Consider the following 6,000-nt stretch of genomic DNA (forward strand, 5'->3'; position numbering starts at 1 on the left):
CCCATAGTGTATGTATGCATGTATGTATGTATACCCCCATTGTGTATGTATATAAATACCCCATAATGTATGTATGTATGTATGTATGTATGTATGTATACCCCCATTCTGTATGTATGTAAATACCCCATAGTGTTTATGTATGTATGTATGTATACCCCCATTGTGTATGTATGTAAATACCCCATATTGTATGTATGTATGTACGTATACCCCCATTGTGTATGTATGTAAATACCCCATAGTGTTTATGTATGTATGTATGTATGTATGTATACCCCCATTGTGTATGTATGTAAATACCCCATAGTGTATGTATGTATGTACGTATACCCCCATAGTGTATGTATGTATGTATACCCCCATTGTGTATGTATGTATATACTCTATGGTGTATGTATGTATGTATGTATACCCCCATTCTGTATGTATGTATATACCCTACGGTGTATGTATGTATGTATGTATACCCCCATTCTGTATGTATGGATGTAAATACCCCCATTGTGGAGGTATATATGTATGTCCCCAATGTGAATGTATGTATGTACGTATACCCCCGTTGTGTATGTATGTATATACCCCATTGTGTATGTATGTATGTATGTATGTATACCCCCTTTGTGTATGTGTGTATGTATGTGTGTATACCCCCATTGTGTATTTTTTATTATGCTACATTGTCTATGTATGTATATATGTATGTATATCCCCATTGTGTATTTATGTATGTATGTATACCCTCATTGTGTATACACATATATACCTCAGTTTGTATGTATGTATGTATACCTCTATTGTGTATGTATGTATATACCCCATTGTGTATGTATCCATGTATGTACGTATACCCTGATTGTGTATGTATGTATGTATGTATGTATACCCCATGGTGTATGTATGTCTATACCCTATTGCGTATGTATGTATGTATGTGTATGTATACCCCCATTGGGTATGTATGTAATACCCCATTGTGCATCTATGTATGTATGTATATATACGCCCATTGTGTATGTATGTATGTATACCCCATTGTGTATGTATGTATACCCCAATTGTGTATGTATGTATGTATGTACACCCCGATTGTGTATGTATGTATATACCCCATTGTGTATGTATGTATGTATACTCCCATTGTGTATGTATGTATGTATACCGCCATTGTGTATGTATGTATGTATGTATACCCCATGGTGTATGTATGTCTATACCCCATTGCGTATGTATGTATGTGTATGTATACCCCCATTGTGTATGTATGTAATACCCCATTGTGTATCTATGTATGTATGTACGTATACACCCATTGTGGATGTATGGATGTATACTCCCATTGTGTATGTATGTATGTATACTGCCATTGTGTATGTATGTATGTATGTATGTATGTATACTGCCATTGTGTATGTATGTAAATACCTCATTGTGTATGTTTGTATGTATACCCCCATTGTGTATGTATGTATGCATGTATGTATACCCCCATTGTGTATGTATGTATATACCTCATTGTGTATTATGTATGTATACCCCCATTGTGTATGTATGCATATGTCCCATTGTGTATGTATGTATGTATGGATGGATGTATACACCCATTTTGTATGTACATATATACCTCAGTGTGTATGTATGTATGTATACCCCATTGTGTATGTATGTATGTATACCCCCGTTGTGTATATATGTATATACCCCATTGTGTGTGTATGTATGTATGTTGTATACCCCTATTGTATATGTATGTATATACCCCATTGTGTATGTATCTATGTATTTATGTATGTATACCACCATTGTGTATGTATGTATATACCCATTTTGTATGTATGTATGTATGTATGTATGTATGTATGTACGTATACCCCATTGTGTATGTATGTATATATCCCACTGTGTGTGTATGTATGTATGTATACCCGCATTGTATATGTGTGTATGTATGTATACCTGCATTGTGTATGTATGTATACCCCCATTGTGTATGTATGTATATTCCCATTGTGTATGTATGTATGTATAGCCCCATTGTGTATGTATGTATAAACCCCCATTGTGTATGTATGTATGTACGTATACCCCCATTGTGTATGTGTGTATGTATACCCCATTGTTTATGTATGTATATCCCCATTGTTTATGTATGTATATATGTATGCCCCCATTGTGTATGTATGTATATACCCATTGTGTATGTATGTATGCATGTATGTATACCCCATTGTTTATGTATATCCCCATTGTATGTATGTATATATGTAAACCTCCATTGTGTATCTATGTATGTATGTGTGCATACCCCCGTGTGTATGTACATATATACCTCAGTGTGTATGTATGTATGTATACCCCCATTGTGTATGCATGTATATACCCCATTGTGTATGTATGTATGCATGTATATACCCCATTGTGTATGTATGTATACACCCAATGTGTGTGTGTATGTATGTATGTATGTATGTATATCCCCCTTGTGCATGTATGTATGTGTACCCCTATTGTGTATGTATGTATGTATACCCCCATTGTCTATGTATGTATATACCCCATTGTGTATGTATATACCCATCCCCACTTCCCCCTCCCACCTGTATGTATGTATACCCCATTGTGTATGTATGTATATCCCCATTGTGTATGTATGTATGTAAACCCCCTTGTGTATGTATATATACCGCATTGTGTATGTATGTATGTATACTCCCATTGTGTATGTATGTATATACCTCCATTGTGTATGTATGTATGTGTGTATGTATAACCCCATTGTGTATGTATGTATACCCCCATTGTGTATGTATGTATGTATATCCCCATTGTGTATGTATGTATATACCTCATTGTGTATGTATGTATATACCCCTTTGTCTGTCTGTATGTATATATACCCCCATTGTGTATGTATGTATGTATACCCCCATTGTGTATGTTTGTATGTATGTATGTATACCCCACTTGTGTATGTGTATGTATGTAGGTATACCCCATTGTGTATGTATGCATGCATGTATGTATCCCCCCATTGTGTATTTATGTATATGTCCCATTGTGTATGTATGTGTGTATATCCCCATTTGTATGTATGTATGTATATCCCCATTGTGTATGTACATATATACCTCAGTGCGTATGTATGTATGTATACTCCCATTGTGTATGTATGTATGGATACCTCCATTGTGTATGTATGTATATACTCCCATTGTGTATATATGTATGTATGTATACCCCCATTGTGTATGTATGTATGTATGCATATCCCCTTTGTGTATATATGTATGTATACCCCATTGTGTATGTATGTATACCCCATTGTGTATGTATGTATATACCCCATTGTGTATGTATGTATGTTTGCATGTATATCCTCATTGTGTATGTATATGTATGTATGTGTACCCACAGTGTGTATGTATGTATGTATGTATACCTCCATTGTGTATGTATGTATATACCCCATTGTGTGTATGTATATATGTATGTATGTATACCCCCATTGTGTATGTATGTATATACCCCATTGTGTATGTATGTATGTATATATACCCCCATTGTTTATGTATGTATATCTCCATTGTGTATGTATGTATATATGTATACCCTCATTGTGGATGTATGTATATACCCATTGTGTATGTATGTATGTATGTATGTATACCCCCATTGCTTATGTATGTATATCCCCATTGTGTATGTATGTATATATGTATACCCCCATTGTGTATGTATGTATGTATGTATGTATACCCCATTGTGTATGTACATATATACTTCAGCGTGTATGTATTATGTATACCCCCCATTGTGCATGCATGTATATACCCCCATTGTGTATGTCTGTATGTATGTATACCCCCTTGTGTATGTACATATATACCTCACTGTGTATGTATGTATGTATACCCCCATGTGTATGTATGTGTATACCCCCAATGTGTATGTATGTATGTATGTATACCCCCTTGTGTATGTACATATATGCCTCAGTGTGTATGTATGTATGTGTACCCCCATTGTGTATGCATGTATATACCCCATTGTGTATGTATGTATATACCCATTTTGTATGTATGTATGTATGTATACCCCCATGTGTATGTATGTGTATACCCCCAATGTGTATGTATGTATGTATACCCCCATGTGTATGTATGTGTATACTCCCAATATGTATGTATGTATATATGCATGTATATCCCCATTGTGTATGTATGTATGCATGTGTACCCCCATTGTGTATGTATGTATGTATACCCCCATTGTGTATATATCTCAGTGTGTATGTATGTATATCCCCATTATGTATTTATGTACATATCCCATTGTGTATGTATTTATGTATGTATAGCCCCATTGTGTATGTATGTATATACCCCCATTGTGTATATATATATGTATGTATGTATGTATGTATGTATACCCCCATTGTGTATGTGTGTATGTATGTATACCCCCATTGTGTATATATGTATATACCCCATTGTGTATATGTTTATGTATACCCCCATTGTGTATGTGTGTATGTATGTATGTATATCCCCATTGTGTATGTTTGTATATACCCCATTGTGTATGTGTGTATATACCCCATTGTGTATGTATATACCCATACCCTCTTCCCCCTCCCACCTGCCCGACACCCAATAAATGTTATTCCTATATGTCCACTTAGGTGTTGATCAATTAATACCAATTTGCTGGTGAGTACATGCGGTGCTTATTTTTCTTTTCTTTTTTTTTTTTTTTGAGACAGAGTCTCACTTTGTTGCCCGAACTAGAGTGCCGTGGCGTCAGCCTAGGTTGTAACAACCTCCAACTCCTGGGCTCAAGCGATCCTCCTGCCTCAGCCTCCAAGGTAGCTGGGACTACAAGCATGAGCCACCATGCCCGGCTAATTTTTTCTATATATTTTTAGTTGGCCAATGAATTTCTTTTCTATTTATAGTAGAGACGGGGTCTCGCTCTTGCTCAGGCTGGTTTTGAACTCCTGACCTCGAGCAATCCACCCGCCTCGGCCTCCCAGAGAGCTAGGATTACAGGCGTGAGCCACCGCGCCCGGTCGTTGCTTATTTTTCCATTCATGGGATACTTCACTTAGTAGAATTGGTTCCAGCTTTATCCAGGAAAATACAAGAGGTGCTAGATCACCGTTGTTTCTTATAGCTGAATAGTACTCCATGGTCTACATGGAGTACTATTCAGTAGTACATTTAGTACATTTGTAGTAGTACAATGTACTACAATGTAGTAGTACAATGTAGTAGTACAAGTAGTACAATGTAGTACAATGTACTACATCCATGTAGTACATTTTATTTTTTCTTTTTTTGAGAGTTGCCAGGGCTAGAGTGCCATGGTGTCAGCCTAGCTCACAGCAACTCAAACTCCTGGGCTCAAGCAATCTTTCTGCCTCAGCCTCCTAAGTAGCTGGGACTACAGGCATGCACCACCGTGCCCAGCTAACTAAACACGTGAAAGTTCAATGTGTTTGGGTGGGCAGAACGTAGCATGTGGCTAGCATGCAATGATAATAAGAATCACGGGGCCGGGCGCGGTGGCTCAGGCCTGTAATCCTAGCACTCTGGGAGGCTGAGAAGGGAGGATAGCTCAAGGTCAGGAGTTCGAGACCAGCCTGAGCAAGAGCGAGACCCCTTCTCTACCAAAAATAGAAAGAAATTAATTGGCCAACTAAAAAAATATACAGAAAAAATTAGCCGGGCATGGTGGCACATGCCTGTAGTCCCAGCTACTCGGGAGGCTGAGGCAGGAGGATTGCTTGAGCCCAGGAGTTTGAGGTTGCTGTGAGCTAGGCTGACACCACAGCACTCTAGGCCGGGGGTGACAGAGTGAGACTCTGTCTCAAAAATACATAAATAATTAAATAAATAAAAGAATCATGGTAGCCAACCCTTCGCGTGGAGTTTGCTGGGTCCCAGGCACCATGTGGAGCGTTCTTGCTGTGCGTCACTTCATGTAATCTTCTCCAGCACC

Source organism: Microcebus murinus, chromosome 27, assembly GCF_040939455.1.
Source record: "Microcebus murinus isolate Inina chromosome 27, M.murinus_Inina_mat1.0, whole genome shotgun sequence".
In the NCBI taxonomy this organism is placed as follows: Eukaryota; Metazoa; Chordata; class Mammalia; order Primates; family Cheirogaleidae; genus Microcebus; species Microcebus murinus.